This window comes from Camellia sinensis, chromosome 1 (assembly GCF_055761805.1).
Source record: "Camellia sinensis isolate YWXY chromosome 1, ASM5576180v1, whole genome shotgun sequence".
Lineage (NCBI taxonomy): Eukaryota > Viridiplantae > Streptophyta > Magnoliopsida > Ericales > Theaceae > Camellia > Camellia sinensis.
Window position 1 is genome coordinate 220,898,360 of NC_138961.1, and position 20,533 is coordinate 220,918,892.

General features: G+C 43.7%; 1 pseudogene; it reads right to left on the reverse strand.

Moving 5' to 3' along the window:
* The window catches only part of LOC114308957 (patatin-like protein 2), an 85,261-nt pseudogene that overhangs the window by 24,070 nt on the left and 40,658 nt on the right, over positions 1-20,533 (reverse strand).

The window sequence follows — 20,533 nt, forward strand, 5'->3', positions numbered from 1 at the left end:
AAGACTTGGGTAGCTTTGAGCCGCTTCCGCCGCCTGTAGACCCTATAAAGGAAAAGGCCAGAGGGGTTGTGACGGTCATGAAGAAAAAGAAGGAGAAGAAGAAGAGGGGGGCTCCAGAGGAGGCTGCAGAGGAGTCTGGGGCCAAGAGGGCGAAGGTGGCCCCAACGGATGCAGAGGAGTCTGCGGCAAAGGACGCCCCAGAGGAAGTGGAGATCATCCCAACGGTGGAGGTTGTGGAGGTGGGTCCACCAGTACAAGCGGAGGCTGGGGTGGGGGAGGCGGCGCTGAGCGGGAGGGAACAGGTTCAGGGGAGGCCCGACCCCCAGGAAGGGGGGGTTCGTGTGGCCACGGCTATTTATCATGCGCGCGCGGTAGCTGGGAGGATGGAGGGAGAAGAAGGCCCAGCCAGGGCGGGAGCCGACCGCCTGGTGAGGATTGTGGACGAAGGAGCTCTGCGCGCGGCATCTGGGTATAGTGAGGCCGACCTGCTGAGGGGGTTATGCTCCGCCCAAATGGAGGTGACTACCTTAGCGGGGGCTCTTCTCAGGAAAGCTGGGGCCGCCAAATTGAAGGCTGAGGAGGTCAGGGTCCAGCTGGCCAAGTTGAGGGAGGATAGTGCCGACTGGGAGACTGCCTATGCCGACCTGCCAGCAGTCAAGTTGGAACTGGAGGACACACGCCGTAAGGTTGTGTCACTGGAGTTCCAACTGGCTGGTGAGCACAAAAAATTGGAAGAGTCCGAGAAGGCCTGCGCGGTGGCGGTCGAGAGGCATGAGGAGGCTATGACCAGCAATGAAGAGCTGGTCAGGCAGAAGGATGAAGCGGACTCCAGAATTGGAGACCTGCTGAAGGAGCTGGGGGAGGAGCGCACCAGAGCAGAGGAGGACAAGGGGAGGCTTCTGAGGGAATGGGAGATGGAGAAGGTGAAGATGGCGGCGGAGCTAGAGGGTCTGAGGAAGGGGATGGAAGAGGAGAGGATGACGGCAGCCGCTGGAAGGGTGGCTCTGCAAAGGGAGCTGGACGAGGAGAGGGCGAAGGCGGCGTCTGAAAAGGCGGCCTACCCTGATCTATGCGTCGCAGCAGTGGAGCAGTATAAAGGGTCCTCCGAATTTCAAATGGAGGTGGATGCTGCTGTCGCCAGGAGTCTGGCTGGTCAAGAGCCTGGGGGGTTGGGCCCGTCAAGGAAGACTGCTGGAGGTAGGACAGAATCAGAGGTGATTGAAAGCTTCCAGCAGTCCGACTGCTATAAGCATGAAATGGCCGAGTACTGGGACAGTGGTTGGAAAATGTTCAAGCGTAGAGCTGAGGAGCTGTTTCCAGACTTGGACCTGAGTAGTGTGACAATCGGCGAAGATGATGTGGCCCAGACCCCCCTGGACGAAGGCGTTGAAGAAGAGGATTTAGCGTCCAGCGAGGAAGAGTAACCAAGAAGAAGAAGAGCTGGGCGTGTTCTGTGGGGTTTGGTTAAGTGTATACATTGTAATTTTTGTGCATTGTTTGTTTTTTTTTTTTTTTTTTTTTTTTTTTTTTTTTTTTACATTGTAATTCTATGAGTGAATGAATAAATACGTGAAGAGTTTGGTTAAGATGAATTTGTGTACGAATGTTATTTTGTGTCTGTTGGCAGCTGACTATTTGTGCAGCAAAAGTGAATAAAAACCTTGTGCGGTAAAAATGAGTAAGAAATTTTGTGCAGTAAAAGTCCACAAATGAGGGTAAAGGGTAAGTTACAAGTAGTAGCTAGACAGTTAAGTGTAAATTTGAAAGTGAATGTGAAAAAGGTAAGTGTTATGAGGAGGTTTCAAAACGGACGAGTGAGAGTGTAAACATGAAGGTAAGAGTAAGTAAGTGTTGTGGGGAAGTTTAAAAATGTGACCAAGTGTGAAAAGATGTAGCCTTGTTTGGTTTTGGAGTGCTTGGTCGAGTGTTCAGTCTAGCTGGGGCTTTGAAGTGCTTGGTCTGGCCGAGGCTCTGACGTGCTCGGTCTGGCCGAGGCTTTGAGTGCTCGGTCTGGCCGAGGACCGAGGCTTTGAAGTGGTCGGACTGGCCGAGGCTTTGAAGTGCTCGGACTGGCCGAGGCTTTGAGGTGCTCGGACTGGCCGAGGCTTTGAAGTGCTCGGACTGGCCGAGGCTTTGAGTGCTCGGACTGGCCGAGGCTTTGAGGTGCTCGGACTGGCCGAGGCTTTGAAGTGCTCGGACTGGCCGAGGCTTTGAGTGCTCGGTCTGGCCGAGGACCGAGGCTTTGAAGTGGTCGGACTGGCCGAGGCTTTGAAGTGCTCGGACTGGCCGAGGCTTTGAGGTGCTCGGACTGGCCGAGGCTTTGAAGTGCTCGGACTGGCCGAGGCTTTGAGTGCTCGGACTGGCCGAGGCTTTGAGGTGCTCGGACTGGCCGAGGCTTTGAAGTGCTCGGACTGGCCGAGGCTTTGAGTGCTCGGTCTGGCCGAGGACCGAGGCTTTGAAGTGGTCGGACTGGCCGAGGCTTTGAAGTGCTCGGACTGGCCGAGGCTTTGAGGTGCTCGGACTGGCCGAGGCTTTGAAGTGCTCGGACTGGCCGAGGCTTTGAGTGCTCGGACTGGCCGAGGCTTTGAGGTGCTCGGACTGGCCGAGGCTTTGAAGTGCTCGGACTGGCCGAGACTTTGAGTGCTCGGTCTGGCCGAGGCTTTGAGTGTTCGGTCTGGCCGAGGCTTTGAAGTGCTGAGGTTGGCCGAGGTTGTGAAGTTTTGAGTTGCTGGGATCGTCATACAAACATTTGAATTATGACAGTGTAGATCTGCAATCGGAATTTGCTTTATATATAAAGAAAAGGGGAATACAACAATATTGGTAATATAAAAATATGAACTTATTGATAGTAACGCTTCAGATGTTCTGCATTCCAGGGATGGGGCAGGTCTCGGCCTTCCATGTCTTGGAGTCGGTAAGTGCCTGGTCGTGGTCGGGCTTTGACGATGTAGGGGCCCTCCCATTTGGCTGCTAGTTTGCCCTCGGCTGGATTCTTTGTGGCGAGAGTCACTTCTCGTAAGACAAGATCCCCGACGGAGAATTCCCGAGGTCGGACTCGGCGGTTGTAGTGTGTTCTCATTTTCTGCTGGTAAGAAGCCAATCTGACAGCAGCGGTTTCTCTGAGCTCTTCGATTAGATCGAGGTGTGTTCGATGGAGCTCTTCGGCTGAGGCCAGATCCGGGTGTAAAACCCTAGGAGTGGGGAGGCCGACCTCTACCGGGATAACCGCCTCAGCGCCATATGTTAAACGAAAAGGGGTTTCGCCGGTGGGGGTGCGAGCAGTGGTTCGGTAAGCCCAGAGTACATTGGGCAGTTCCTCGGCCCAAAGGCCTTTAGCAGCTTCGAGCTTGGTTTTGATGATTTTGAGAAGGGAACGGTTGGTGACTTCAACTTGGCCGTTTGCCTGGGGGTGACCGGGGGAGGAGAAGCACGGTTGGATCTGGAGATCTGCACAAAATTTTCTGTACTTCGCGTTATCGAATTGTTTGCCATTGTCAGAGATGATGGCTTGAGGGATGCCAAATCGGCAAATGATCGATTGCCAGATAAACCTGGTTGTGTTCCGCTCGGTGATTGTGGCAAGGGGTTCAGCTTCGACCCACTTGGTGAAGTAATCGATGGCAACGATTGCGAATTTGGTCTGACCTCGACCGGTGGGAAATGGACCGACCAGGTCAATCCCCCATTTGGCAAACGGGTAAGGACTGCAGAGTGTGATTAACTCTGTAGGAGGAGCATGAGGGATGTTGGCGAAGCGTTGGCATTTGTCGCATTTGAGCACGAAATCAGTCGTATCCTGACTGAGCGTTGGCCAAAAATACCCAGTACGGAGTACCTTCTGGGCAAGGGACCTGCCTCCTGAGTGATTGCCACAAATCCCCTCATGGATTTCCTGCATTACGTAAGTTGCTTGCGCTGGATTGAGGCAGCGTAGGTATGGCCGGGAGAAACCGCGTTTGTACAATATGTCGTCGATGATGACGTAATTGGACGCTCGGGATCGGACTTTGGAAGCCTGCTGCTGGTCCTCTGGGAGTGCTCCTGTGGTCAGGAATAGGAGGATGTCGGATGCCCATGGGATAGGTTCATTTTGAATGTGTTGTATAGCTTGTAGACTCGGTGAAACGGCCGGGTGGTGTAGGTATTCTATGCGGACGTCATGGCTGAGAGTAGGATGGTCAGCTGAAGCCAGCTGAGCCATTTCGTCTGCTTTGGAGTTGTCTGCCCGAGGAATATGTTTGATGTGGAAGGTATTGAAGAGGCGAGCAAGAGGGAGTGCCAGGTCTCTGTAGGCTCGCATCGTATCGTCCTTGGCGTCAAAATCCCCCGTCATTTGACCGACGACGAGTTGGGAGTCGCTGAAGACTCGGAGGTGGCTGACCCCTATGTCCTTGGCGAGGCGGAGTCCTGCTAATAATGCCTCATATTCGGCTTCATTGTTGCTTGCTTCAAACAGGAAACGGAGGGCACATTTGAAGTGACCGCCTTCAGGAGAGGTGAGGATGATGCCGGCACCGCTTCCTTCTCTTCGGGACGACCCATCGACATTGAGGGTCCAGGAATGAGGGTCTTCTGGCTCTGTTAGAGTTGGTAAGGGCGGGGGTGTGGTGGTCGGGGTCGGTTTAGTGAATTCCATGATGAAATCAGCTATAGCTTGCCCTTTGATTGCTGTCCGAGGTCGGTAAGAGATGTCAAACTGGCTGAGTTCTACTGACCACTGCATCAATCTGCCTGAGAGTTCCGGTTGCTGCATTACCTTCTTCAGGGGCTGGTCGGTGAGGACCACTATGGAGTGGGCTTGGAAGTATGGGCGGAGTCGTCTAGAGGCAATGACCAAGGCCAGGGATAGTTTTTCCAGCAAGGGGTAGTTCTGTTCCGCGCCCCTGAGAGCTCGGCTAATGTAATAGACCGGTCGTTGGACTGAGCCATCTTCTCGGAGGAGAGCCGCACTGACTGCGGTTTCTGATACTGCTAGGTAGAGAAAGAGAGGCTCTCCCGTGATTGCTTGAGAGAGAAGGGGGGGGTTAGCCATGCATTGCTTTAACTGTTGGAAGGCCTCTTCGGACTCAGCTGTCCATTCAAAGGTCTGCCGAAGGACTTTGAAGAAGGGCAAGCACTTATCTGTCGCGCGGGATATGAAGCGGTTAAGGGCTGCCACTCGGCCGGTGAGCCTCTGAACTTCTTTGACCGTCCGAGGTGACTGCATCTCGACCAAGGCTTTGATCTTCTCAGGGTTAGCTTCGATGCCGCGTTGGCTGACCATAAAGCCCAAAAATTTGCCAGATCCTACACCGAACGCGCACTTCTCTGGGTTGAGCTTCATCTGGTACTTACGCAGGGTGGTGAAGGTTTCTCGTAAATCAGTGAGGTGGTCGGAGGAGTATTTGCTTTTGACTAGCATGTCGTCGACGTAGACTTCCATATTCCGGCCTATTTGGTGATGGAAGATGGTGTTAACCAGCCGCTGATAAGTGGCCCCAGCATTCTTCAATCCGAACGGCATTACCCGATAATGGTAAGTACCGCGGTCGGTAATAAATGATGTGTGCTCCTGGTCGGATGTGTGCATTAGGATTTGGTTGTACCCAGAGAAGGCATCCATGAAGCTGAGCATTTGATGACCGGCGGTGGCGTCGACCAACAGATCTATGCGAGGGAGGGGGTAACTGTCTTTAGGACATGCTCGGTTCAAGTCCGAGTAGTCGACACAAAGCCGCCATTTGCCATTGTGTTTTCGGACGAGGACCACATTGGACAACCACCTAGGATAGTCCACATTTCTGATGAATTGGGCCTCGAGGAGCTTGTTAACTTCGGCGGCTATGAGGGTGTTGCGCTCCGGATGGAAGATGCGCTGTTTCTGGCGGTGGGGTCGAAAATGGGGTTCGATGCTGAGGCGATGGGTTATGAAGGAGGGGTCGATGCCTGGCATGTCAGAATGAGTCCAGGCGAATACATCTCTGTGCTCGGTTAAGAGGGCAGTAAGGTCGGCCTTGGCTTGAGCGGGTAATTGGCTGCCGATCTTGGCGGTTCTGATTGAATTGGTGGGATCAATGTTGACTTCAACAAGTTCCTCTACAGGTTCACCTCTGACCAGCTCGTCCTCGTCTCGGACGTCAAGCCCTTCGATGATCATGGCCTCTTTTAGCTTGACTTCTTTGAGTGAGGCGACATAACACTCCCTGGCTGTGGTTTGTTCGCCTTTGACGGTTCCGACGCCGAGGTCGGTGGGAAATTTCATGGCCAGATGGTATGTGGAAGTGATGGCTTGGAAGGTATTTAGGGCTGTGCGGCCAAGGATGATGTTGTAAGCGGAGGGGCAGTCGACCACGAGGAAGGTGAGCAGCTTAGTGGTCTGCCGCGGGTGCTCACCGATGGTGATAGGCAGATCGATGGAGCCGATGGAGGTCACTCGGTCTCCGGTGAAGCCGACCAGAGGGGTTTGGAGAGGGGACAGGCTCTCTTCCCCAACCTTGAGTTGGCGGAAGCAATTGAGGAAGATGATGTCCGAAGAGCTGCCGTTGTCTATGAGGACTCGTCTGACTTTGTAGTTGGAGAGGATGGCGGAAATGACAAGGGGGTCATCGTGTGGGTAACGGACTCCGGCACAGTCGGTATCAGTGAAGGTGATGGGTTCGATCCATTGTTTTGACTGTTTGGGAGGTCGGTCCACCGTCATTACTGCTTTGTCTGAGCCTTGTCTGATTTTTCTGAGTTCTGCCTTCTGGGCGGAGCGGGATGGCCCCCCGCAAGCAAGGCCTCCTGAAATGACTCTAATTTCGCCGACTGGTGGGGGGGGATTGCCCGGAGGTCGAGGCTGTGGTGGGGGGCGATCGCGGCCTTCGTTTGGTGGGTCTGGATTGCGGGGCGGTGTGCGTCGGCGATTGTTCCTGGGATGGTCAGTTCTTTGTCGCTGTGGGGGACGGGGGTCTGTGAATCGGCTGAGACGGCCCTGGCGGATGAAGGTCTCGATCTGGTCTTTGAGGTTAATGCACTCGTCGGTGGTATGGCCATGGTCTTGGTGGAAACGGCAGTATTTGGACTGATCTTTCCGGGTGGAAGGGCTTCGGGACGGTAGGGGCCATTTGAGGGGGTAATCCCGCTGGATCTGGTTTAGGACGTGATCCATAGGGGAGTTGAGAGGGGTGTACCGCTCGAACCGACCGGGCGGTCGGGTCGGAATCGATCGGTCAGTTCGGGGGGGGTGGTCATTATACTGGGCGGTTCTGGGCTCGGAGTCTTTCCTCTTCTCTCTGGGAGTCGGATTTTTAGGGGTTGGCTCTTGTCGAGCGGCCAGGGAATCTTCAGCATTCATGTATTTCTGAGCTTTGGATAGTAGGGTTGCCATGGTGGTTGGGGGGTTTTTGGAGAGGGAGAAGAGGAAGTCAGACGACCGCAGGCCGGCCATAAAGGCGGTGAGGATGACCTTGTCGTCATTTTCTGCTACTTGAAGGGCTTCGGTATTGAAACGGGTGACAAAGCTGCGGAGCGACTCCCCCTCCGTCTGACGAATGTTAAGGAGCTGGGTGGCCGGGCGCCTCTGACGCTGGGCTCCAATAAAATGGCTCAGGAAGGAGTCACTGAGGTGTTGAAAGGCGGAGACGGACTCCGCTGGTAGCTGGCTAAACCACAGCCGAGCTGATCCCTTTAGTGTCACTGGAAAAGCTCGGCACATGATCTCATCAGGAAAGGCATGGAGGACCATGAGGGTGCGGTAGGTTTCCAGATGGTCGACTGGGTCCGTCGTGCCATCGAAGGAGTCAATGGTAGGCATCTTGAATTTGGCAGGCAATGGTTTGTCGCGGATGGAGGCAACAAAAGGTGAGTTGGCGGTGGCCGAGGGCTTGTGCTGGATGTTCTGCATGACCCCTTGTAGTTGGAGTTTCATAGCTCGGATTTCAGCGTCCCAGAGGGGGGTGGTGTCGCCATGGTCGGCCAATGGAGGCTGGACGCTGCTAGCTTCCCCCTCAGGGGTCAGTACTGCAACCGGCGGGCGTGGAGGTGGTATGTTTTCATGTTGGGGAGGAAGGTGCTGCGAACCTTCTGGGTTAGGTGGAGGGGGCTGTGGAGCGGGATGGTCTGGGGCTGTTCCTTGGTTGGGGGGAACGTTTGGAGGTGGAACGGGGGGGTTTCTTTGGAGTAACGCATTGATCAGGGCCTGGTTTTGCTCGGCCATGCGGTTAATGCTGTTGGTGAGCTCGATGATGTATTGTGGTGGATTGATTGGGTGGGAGGGGTCTGTTTGGTGGCCGGAGGCATTGTGGTGAGAAGCCATGGACCTAGTCGTGACCATGCACCTAGATGGGCAAAAAGGAGAGGTGATAGTGAGAAGGGAGGGCTCCGGCGGTAGTGAACACAACTACCGCGCGAATAAACCAGTAACTTCCCACAGACGGCGCCAACTGATGATGTAATTGATTCCCGGGTGGATGGGTCGGACCGGCCCAGGTTCTCCAGACTCCGGCTCAGGAAGGCTGGCTCCGTCAGATGACCTGCAAGCAAGTTCAGGGGGGGAACGGGGTAGTCCCCCAGTGAACCCTCCGGTGCAAGAATTAGAAGAGCAGAGTATGAAAAGACTGTATATCGAGAGATCAAGAGAGAGAGCAACCTAACCTCCTTTTTTTTCTCTTATCCTTGCTTATATCCTTTGGTCATCATTTTTCCTGTCTCTTGTGACGTGCTTTTTCCGCCGAAAGCCTGTGCCATAGCTCATCTTGTTTAGGGTGATGGAGGCTCTGTTCCGGCGGGGAGTGCTGTTGTAATAAATGCTGTGATGGGTTGCATTAATGGTGATGTGTTGTGATAATAACTCTGCAGATCTTTGTCTGCTGATGTGGCCCGTGCCCCACCTGCCGTGTGCCTAAATGCCGTTGGCCCTTCATGTCTAGGTGGCCTCCAGCTGTTCTGGGCCTTGTCACCCAAGCAACCGGGTTGTGCCATTGGCCCCAAGCACTGGGTTCGGGGTGGTTTACCGTGGGCCGTGTGCCTTGTGGGCCTATCCATGTCATTTTTAATTGTTGAACCATGTAAAAATTTATAATTCAAATCATTACAAGAGTATTGGGACATAAAACAAAACATTTAAAAATAGAAACTGACCTGATATGAGCTAAAGATAGCAGGCTGGAGATTCTGGATGTCAAAAGTAGAACCTTGTGTCTCCTAATATATCCTTTATCAGTTTATGGAGATACTCCCCATTATACTTAGGTCCTGTCATGGCTTTAAATATATTCACCATCCAAGCAAAAGGCCCTCTGTGTTTTTCCAAGATCCAGGAATGAAAAAATAAAAATAAAAAAAACATATATATTAGTTTCAGCTACATGAGATGAACTATACACAAAATGTGGCCCATTTAGTTTCACTCAACTCAAACCGACACTTATCCAAACCAAGGTCCTTGCCATGAGTGGGTCCATGTTGTCCTATACACATTTTCGTAGTTTGAATCATTTAACTTGTCGAGTAGAACATATTATTCATGTCAAAAAAATTAATATTAAATCACATTCTTGATCAGAATATATTTATCTTAAAATAAATGGACAGCACATCTTAAAAATCATATTTATCATCTATTTATTTTAAAACAAATGTGTTCTAATTATATATCTACCAATGTGTTATGAAATTGACATTAATGATTTCCTCAACAATTCTTTCAATATGAAAGATTTAGATCATGAAAATGCACCCAGAACAGGTCCCACTGAGAGTCACGACATGGATCCCATCTCAAACACTGTTCATCCATGACTTCTAATACCTTGAAAATGAAATGTGTTAATTAAATTTTTTCTAATTATTGCCTAGGCTACGCTAAATTTGAATTTATATCATAATTTTATTTTTTTAATACTTTTTGGGGGAATTGCTATGCAAGGTACGAGACCAAAATTAATTACATAAACATGGGGTGCAATTTTTTCTGTGCACCCTTTTAATTAGGGACAATTACCAATCAGTGGTAATCTTTAAAAAGTATTACACATTAATAATAATAAAAAAAGGGTAAATTACATTGACATCTCCTTAGATTTGATCCAATTATATCTTATCTCTTGACGTTCTGAAAATTAGATTCCTATCCTTGTGGTTAATAGTCTTATTTAACAAACCCCTTACTTATATAATAACTCCTAGTAAAAAAAATAAAGAAAATTATATTGAAAAAAAAGGATAAAGCAAAGCAAAGGAAAAAAACAGGGAAAGTAAAGCAAGATAAAAAATAGCGCGTATGAGTTTAATATTTTCATTATGTCTAAATAATTACAATGACAGGGGAGTTAGTATAATTTTTCAAACGTCAGACGGTAATATATATTAAACTCAAGTCTCAGGGGAGTAAGTGTAATTTATCCTAAAATAATTATGATTTTAATTATTAATATTTATTATTTTTTGTAATTAATTACCCTAACAACCACTTTCAAGTTACTTTCCCTTTTAATTAATTATTTTTTGCATACTTTTTCAAGATACGTAACTTTTCAGATTAATTTGCAAAAAGCATGACAGTTCCAGTTGTTTCCAATAAAGAAACAAATGCTTAACTCATACCAGAAAATAGAAATCCATGTTTGCTCAAATAGTGGTGAAACTTTGAAAAGATAATTATTAAAGTTGTACAAAATCCATATGTATGAATATACAGTCGATATCATGATATTGCATATAAACCCATCAAGTATCTTCTTTCTTCTTTTTCTTTTTTGTGTAACCGTAGAAAGGGCATAGGGAAAGCACAGGTTGAGCGCGCAATGGTGAGAGATTGTCTCATCCACCGGACCATCAAGCCTCTCTATATCCAAGTTTCATGTTATTTATTTCTTACCTTGTTTCACCACAAAAAAACTTGACTTTTTGCGACAGTAAAATGCCATCGCAAATGTTCATAATGCCGCCTCAAATACTTTTTTGTGACGGCAATTGACTTTTAGTGACGGAAAATGAGGGGTCACAACAAAGAGCTTTGCTAAAACCCTTTAGCGACGACACTTTGCCGTCACCTTTTTTTTTGAGATGGCAAAAGTTGCCTTTTGCGACGGAATTCTAGTGTCGCCAATAATATTTAAAAACTTGAAATTTTTTGCAACAGCACTATTTTACCATCGCCAAAAGTGTTATTTGACATGGCAAACAATGCCGTCGCTAAAGGGTTTTTATTGCGATGGGATACATGCCGTCGCTAAAGATTATTTGAGACGGTAAAAAATGCCGTCGCAAAAGGTTTTTTGTTTCAACAAAATACTTTTGGTTCTAATGTTTTTTGAGACGGTGTGGTGCTGTCGCCAAAAAAAAAAAAAAAAAAAACTGCAATAAAATTATTAAAAATATGAAAATTACCTGTATTAAATGAAAAATAACCAAAAAAGAAACCAATAATTGCATAATAATATGAAAGTTCCAGTATAAAAATAACAATTCATCCATAATAAAAATATTCTTGTATTCATAACAATACATCAGCAAATTACCCCACTGAATAATGTTGCATAATACAAATATAATGTTTAAATACATAATATTGTTCACAATTCAAAATAACGTAAATCAACAAAAGTTTTCCTCATGATTATTCTGTGGGTAACAAAAATAAAAATTAGTCACATTCTTCACACGCCTGCACTCCACAAGAAGCAAACTCCTACTTAGGAAATATCTGGAAAAAAAAAAATAAAATTAATGACAATATAATTATATGTTAATATTTTAATTATAAAAAAACATAAAAATTTAACTACTATATAATTACAAAGATAATTAAGTAAATAATTTTGGCTAGATAGAAATTCGGCTCTAACTCCCAAACCGGGAACCCGATTCAAGTCTCGTCTTCCCCCACAAGTCTCTCGTGCCTAGGCGGTCGTGTGTGTTGAGTTTCGTGCTATTCCGACGCCATTTGGTGATTTTGGGCCGTCAACACCTCAAATTTAAGTTTCTTAAGGAACTAGTTTGCGTAGAGTGAAATCCGGCTTTAACTCCCAAACCGGGAACCCGATTCGAGCCCCGTCTTCTCCCACAAGTCTCTCATGCCTAGGCGATCGTGTGTGCCAAGTTTAGTGGTATTTCGACGCCATTTGGTGATTTTGGGGCATTAACACCTTAAATTCTAAGTTTCTTAAGAAATTAGTTTGTTTCTTAAGAGTGAAATCCGACTCTAACTCCCAAACTGACAACCTGATTTGAGTCTCGTTTTCTCCCACAAGTCTCTCGTGCCTAGGCGATCGTGTGTGCCAAGTTTCATGCTACTCCAATGTCGTTTGGTGATTTTGGGGCGTTAACATCTTGAATTCTAAGTTTTTTAAGAAATTAGTTTGCCTAGAGTGAAATCCGACCCTACTCCTAAATCGGAAACCCGATTCGAGTCTCGTTATCTCCTACAAGTCTCTTGTACCTAGGCGGTCGTGTGTGCCAAGTCAAATTAAACAATTATATATAACATTTAAGATCCCATAATAACCAAGGTAAGAATGAAATGGTGACAAAAATTCTCATATGTATAACTAAATCCAATCACTTATTAACTAAATTTGCAACATTTAACTTCTTGTTACCATCAAATAATTTGCTCAACTAAGTAACAGTTAGATATTATAAACATCTTGACAATGAATATACTTAGGGTGCGTTTGTTTGGACGGACTGAATAAGGGGAGATTGTAATCCATCGGACTGTTAGTCTTTGAATACATTGTCCCTGAACTATTTGGCCGGACTAAATTTGTATCCTATGTTTGTTTAGTTATGGGATTAGAGGTCTAAATTGGACTATTCTATTGAATCCCATGTTTGTTTGGGATATTATGGAGAATGATAAATGTTCAAAAGACTATTTTGCCCTTTTGAATTATTTACTAAATAAAAAGAATATTAAATCTGAATTATAAATGTTATTTAATTTGTTTACTAGAAATTTTAAAATATTAAATAAATAGAATATTAATAAATATTACATAAATTTATTTTAATTTGTAATTGAGATTTTTTATTTTTTTATTTTTTACTTTATTAAGTATAATTAATACCATGAATGCACCAAATATGAAATTTTTTTGACTTCATGCCTAATTCTAGTAGATGAGGACAAGGTAGCAATTGTGATAATAACATGACAAAATTTTTGACTTCATATAGCGATCCCGGTTGCCCCTTTACTGTTCTATTGTATTCCGGACTCAGTTCCGTGGAGTCAGTAGTTGTATCTATTTTGTTGTCGTTCTTTAATTCCATTTGTTTGAGTTTTAGGATGTGTTGGGCATGTTTCGAGCAGGTGGATTGAACCTTAGTCTAAAATCTTGTTGCCAGGTTTTTGGTCATTCCACTTGAGCGGGCCTTATTACGCTCGAGCGGAGATTGCACACTCCCAGTATTTCGTGTCCCTGCAAAACTTCTGCAGGTGTGATTTCTACGCTCGAGCGGGTTTCTTTACGCTCGAACGGGTACTCTGGCGCTCGAACGGGTAGTACTTTTTGGTGTAAGTTCTGGGAGGGGGAAATTTACGCTCGAGCGGACTGGTTTTCGCGCTCGAGCGGATGTACTTTATTCTTGTGTCTTGGCGCTCGAGTGGGTCTTCTTGCGCTCGAGCGGACCTAGTTTTTTTTGTTCTTGATGCTCGAGCGTTGTGTTCTCCGCTCGAGCGGGAATGTCGTATATTAGTTAGCAGCTGAGTGTTTTAAAATCACTTTTTACATTCTCTCTCTCTCTCTCTTACTTTCTAAAATGATATTTTGAGAGCTCCTCTTTCTAGAAACTCCCTTCTCTCTAGGGTTTGATCTAGTTAGGGTGTCTTTCCATCCTTCGGCCTTTGTAAAAAGTGTGTTGATCGTTGAGGGCTCCATTTTGATCCGTGGATCCATGAGTTTGGAGCATTTTGGTTTTCTTCAACTTCCCCGTTTGAGCTCTAACTTCGAGGTAGGGATATCCTACTCCTCTTTATGAGCTTTGTCTTTGAATTTTAGCATTTTGATATGTTGGGGGTTGTTGGGTAATTTTGAGAAAGCTTGGGTCTTTGTGTAATTTTACAAAAGATGGGGTTTTATTTATGATTAAACCTATATGCATGCTTGGCATAGAGAAATGATATAGATGATGAACTATGGATAAAAGTGGAACCTTGGGGTTGTTATGTTAATTATGGAAAAATGCCCTAATTAGTTGGATAAATTAATTTGTATAATTAATTTTGAGAAATGGGAAATTGAATTGAGAATATTCAAATTGAAAGATTATGGGATTAAAGGGTGTAGTTGGATTCATTTAATCGCTCACCTAGGTTGAATGTCGATATTTTATCCATTTGGTGCATTTATTTCCTGTTTAGAAATAACTGTTTTGGGCTATCGTGGAGGATAGTCTTGATTGTTGTAGACAATGCATGATGATTAGGCAAACTAAAACTAATCGATTGAGTATGCTATTGAATATAGCGGTTAGAATAATACATCGACTTTATGTATTGATTGTTTGTGTATATGATCTATGTTTATATACATTGTGTGTGTGGGAAGAGATAGGGGATGTACTCCACGGTTTAGGAGAAGATAGGGGATGGACCTCTAAGCCGAATTGTGTGTGACATTGATACAACACTACCATGTGTATCAAGTGTTGATTATGGAAGTGTTTATATTGATTTGATATAGCACTAAAATGTATATCGTTATCAATTGTGAGATATAGAAGTGTTTCTATGTTATGTTGATACAGCACCAAAATGTGTATCGTTCGTATAGTATGGAAGTGATTTATGTGTTATTGATACAGCATCAAAATGTGTATCCACCGTGAAATTCGAAAGTGTTTTAAGATGAGCTTTATTCTCATCAAATTATTTGGCTAAGTTTTGAGCCTTGTTTTCAAACTCAAAGTTGAAAAAGAAATGAGAAATGAAATATAACATGGACTTAAATGTCATGAAACCGGGATGTGATATAAGTGAGTGTATTGGTGTTGACCATCTATCAACTGCTAACCTTTTAGTCATTGTTCATAGCTGGTTTAGCGTATTCCTGCTGGGCTGTGGTTCACCCTTTATGAGATATCATTTTCAGGTACAAGTAGCATGCCACCTCCAAGGACATAACTTGGGAGGCTAGGGGCAGACAAACTCCTTTTGTTGTTTGCTTTCTTTTGATGTATTACATGTAAATTCAAGCCTAGGGCTTAATATGTATTGAGTTAGTACTCTTCTTTTTGTAACCAAGTGTTAACTTGGAAAGCTGTAAGCCCGTAGGGCATTTGCTTTTGTTGTTAACATGTAACACTTTTGTAAGAACTACTCTGATAAATGGAAAGATGGTTCATTTCTTTGTATTAATTCATGTCTAAAGAGATGAATTTTATGTATTATTTTGAGGGCGTTACACTTCATGCGTCACAGATTTTTTTGACTTCATGCCTAATTCTACCTTGTCATGCTAATTTTTTCAAGTGTTCAACTAAACATCTAGCTAGATTTTTAGTGTAGCTAGATTTTTGTATAAAAAGAATATATATCACAACCCTTGATATAAAAAATCACAATTTTATTATCATAAAAAATCAAATGATAACCTCAAAGCAAAAAAATCTGAAAACACAATTTGTGAACACCCTTACATAAAAAAATTGTGATATATATTGCTTTGTCATGTTATTATCAGATTTTTTTTGCTTTGTCATAACCAGAAATCTGGAAACACAATACAAAGCTAATTTCAATTAAACACCATAAAATGTATACAATTTAAATTTCAATTATTCAATTATAAATACCATAAAGGCAATATATACAATTTCAATTATTCAATTATTCAATCAGGTGGCAATATAAACACCATAAAGGAAAAGAGCTAATAAGGACACTTCACAATTTCTATTATGATCCGAAGTCTAAAGCAAAGATACTATATAAAGCCAACCACAAAAACAATATATAATAAAGCATCCCAATTATAGTTAACAAAATACGGGTGCTTGTACACAAAAGAAGCAATAATTAAGTCTATCAACAAGTTTATAATAGACTTAATAAAAAGCATTCCCTACCATGCATATCAAATCATGGCCAAAAAGAAAATACTCCAATGAAATGCAACAAGTTTATTATGGAGCATGCCTACTTAGCAACCTCATCACCCACCGTAGCCTATCATCATGTGTCAAGCTGAAGAACATGTCAAGCTTTTGGACATCATGGGATATGATTTCACAAGCATCTAACCTTTCATCTACAGTAATTGGCAACTTCGTAAGTTCATCGTTTAGTGATGCCTGTTTAGATGCAAGATCATGTGAATACCCTATTCTTTTTCCAATGAATTCTAGCTTATCATTGGTTGTTCCCAAGACATCCACCAACTTGTCAGCAAACATGGTCAGCCCTTTAACTACTTCATCATTGGCTCTAGGTCTTTTCTTGTCTTTCTTTTTGGTAGAACCATCAGAAGGCCGTTGAGTTGCTGAGTTTGAATAGTCCATTACTTCACCAGTCTGACTATTTAATCCCATTTGTTCCAAAAAAGTGTCATTATCTGCAAGGCCATGCAACAACACATCTTGCTCAGCATTCATAGCCTCAACTGCATCAGCAAGGTCTTCAGCAAACTCTCTTGTAGCTCGATCTTTGCCAAATATTTGAATCCATTCATCGAAATGTAAGAAAGTTTTGTTCCTCAGGTGTTTTGCATCATTGTCCCTCTACAATGACCAACTAATCCCAATTAATATCTTCAACATAAGGTTAAAATACATATATGAAATAGTACGTAAATAACAAAAAGAGATAACTTTACCCGAACATATGCCTCCCATACACTATCACTCTCTACGTCAATTCTTTTTTCAGTATCATTCCATCCAAATCCACTAGTAGCAAGCATACCAGACACAGAATTGTATTGTTTCTTCCATATTTTAATCTTTGATTCAATATGGTGAGAGCCACGTAAATCTGTCCCAGGTGACAACTCCGCCATTTTATTCTCCAATTTCATAAGATAGCCTGCCTTGAAAGAATTGTCAACTTTCATTCCATTATTCACAATGAACAACAAGGCTGAAATTAGACAGTCCTCTTCACGTGGGCTCCATATTCGCCTTTGTTTTAATGAATCAACCTTGTCATTCTTTTTCTTACGAGAACTGGATACCTCATTATCCATGCCTACAGTAATAATTGAACATTTCATATGCATTACCATAAAATATAAATAACTCACAAACGTATATATCATAATACCAACCATTGCAAATATAATTCAACATCCACAATGTCAATTATTCATAAACGTACATAGCAATGACACATCACAAATTTAAATGGTTTAACAACAAAGCAAAGTAGAAACACAAAGCTATCTTTATCCAGCCCCTCCATTAGCCAACCAATTATTGTACAATTGCATTGCAAATGTATCCCGCCATTCAGTCTACTCATTAGATGTCTCAACAGTCTCAATAAAATCATCTCCCATTGGGGGTTGATTTTCTAAGGCATCCGCTAAGTCTGGATCATCCTCTAGAGGGTCAACTACCATCTCTCATCGAATGAAGTTGTGTAACAAGCAACATGCTGTGATAATTCGATTTTGGGTTCTAATGGGATAGAATGATGCACTGCGAAGTATAGCCCATCTCATTTTCAACATTCCAAAAGACCTTTCTATGATATTCTTGGCTGATGCATGTTTCATGTTGAAATATTCTTGGTAATTATTTGGCATTGCTCCTTCTCTCCAAACAGACAAATGGTATCGCTGACCATGGTAAGGTGCTAAGAATCCTTTCCCATTCGTATACCCCGCATCCACTAGGTAATAGTAACCTGTGCGTGGAATGTTATACATTAGATTAAATTTTTATTCATGAATTTAAAAAAAATTAAGTACTTTTGTATTACCATTTGGGATCCTTAAGCCATTGGGTTGTGTCATGACCCAAACCCGGCCCTATGGGTTTAGCACCGTAACCGGCCAGTAATCCGAGATTACCGAAGGCCTGCAGAACAGTAGAACAGTAAAACAGAGTACAGGGCCTGGCGGAAGCCAATACAGTAAAGAAACAATGTCCAATGAGCTGTGACAGTTTGTATGCAAAAAGACTTTTCATACATATATACACAAACAGTACAGAACAGTATGCACAATATATACAATCATTCAGAATAGGGACTTAATCCCTATACATCACAGTACAGCAAACATTCAGTCTATACAAAACAGTAAGACAGTACAGAAGGGGGAATTGTAAAACACCCCTAAGCCTTAACATGATAGGCTCGGAACCTCGCAGTGAGGCACATAGGCTGGCTTGACAAAACTGGAGTAACCCTGACGCTCCTAGCCGCGGTCTGGTGCCTGTACACCTACATATATATATGAGCAGTGAGCTAAAGCCCAGTGAATAACATAATGCGTAAAGAGGTTAAGAATGAATGTCCTTACAGTATGAAAACAGTTCATTAAACAGTATTTCAGTCATTCAGTCAGTACAGTCATATGTGGTACATCCATTAGCATAATAGTACAGTAAACAGTAGGTCTTAAAAGACCGAGTAGTAAATGATGGCCATCAGTCAGTAACAGTAGTGGTTTCAACAAGGGAACCGACAGAGATCTCTGTAACAGTAACAGTAAACAGTAGGTGCTAAGGATGCCACAATACAGTTCAGAATATAGGACATACATTCATTCAATTAACAGTAGTCAGTTCAGAAAGCAGTACAGTTTAGTTGTTCAGAAAACAATCATTTGTGAACATATCTTTACACAATCGTTACTCACAGAGTTTGGGCTACAGTATGCTAGAGCGTGTCTTCCCAGCCGCCAACCCTACACAGTTAACAGATTGAACACACTAAGCTACACAGCTGGGAAAGATAATAACTTAATCCCTAATTTGCCTCGGTGTGTTCTACATCTATATCCTCAGTAAGATGCCTTAAACTAGGCCTAAGAATGCCTAGAATGGGATGAGGATGCAAAGATGTACTCAAAAAGCAGTTTCAGAAGTTTCAGAAAAACAGAGTCCCGCTCAAGCTCAGGTTTCCCCGCTCGAGCGGTCATGCAACAAAGGTACACGCTCGAGCGTCAACTTTCCCGCTCGAGCATACTGTAAAAGTACTGGATGGGTGAAATCTCCGCTCGACGGACGCTCGACACCCGCTCGATCGTGAGACACATGCCTCCGCTCGAGCTCCCAATCCTCCGCTCGAGCAGACTGTAAAACAGTGCCGAGAAAATACTGGATGCTCGGATTCCATGCTCGAGCGTCACTAGTCCCCGTTCGAGCGGAAGTGCAAAATCTGGAAAACCCAGATTGCACCTCCAAGCCAAAACCAAGTTTTAACAACTCAAAACTCGACCTCTTGGGCTGAATTTCCAGAAAACATTTGTAAACACATAGAATAACATGATTCAAAACTCAATTTGAGAAATCAAAGCCCAAGGGTGTTTAATTCAAACCCAATTTCAAACCAATTTCAAGAACAGGATGAACATGCAAACATGCATGAATTTTAAACAACTCAAAGCTCAATTTGATGCTCTAAGGAGCCAATTGATCCAAAAACAAGATGAAAACATGGACCATTACAAAATCATGGACATGCATGCGACAATTTGCCATGAACTCAACTCAAAATCCAACAATTCAAACATGCATGCATGGATTATGCTCTATATTAACATGTATGAACTAAAACATGACTTAGTTCTACAATTTAACATGGACCATGCAAGAATTAGCTCAAACACAAGAATGAGAAGATGAAATCCTTACCTAAGTCTTGAATTAGGAGACTAAGAGCTCAAATATGCAATCTATGCTTCAATTACTAAGCAATTCTTCAAGATGAATCCAATTTAATTTCTCACTCTCTATTTCCCTCTCTCTAGTCGGTGATGTGCTCAAAAGAAATGGCTGAGCAAATGTTCATATCAAGTATAAGGCTCAAATATGTGTGAGATAGAGGTCCAGTGAGGGTTAGTTTGGTAATTAAGTCCAAAACTTGCAATCCATCAATATTTAATCTAATTTAATCATACCTAATCAGTTTTTAGATAATTACACCATAAAATCACATTAATTAGGAGGGTCATAAAACATCAATCAATTCCCGGTTCGGCCGCCGATAAGGCCTCCAATTAGCAGTTTGAACATAAAACATGAACAGATCAAATAAACAATCAAACAGATAGAATCCAAATTAACATACATACTTAGTCAATTCAGTTCCAGTTTTCAATCAGTCAGTTCAGTGCTTTAATCCGTTCAATTATCAGTCATAATCAGTTTAGTTCAATGGTAATCAGTGTTCATTCGGTAAGCAGTGGTGAGGGTTATTACAGGTTGATTGATTGCATCTCTCAAAACCCTAGAGTCGGCCGCTGACCCTTCCCACCCCGGCAACACATATATGAAACTCATGTCTTGGGAGACAACTCCCAAAACATTAGTAGCAATATCTCATTTTCTTGTCCTATACCTTGCTTGATGAGCCACAGGTACACGAACTTTAATATAGGTGCCATCGAGTGCTCCAAGA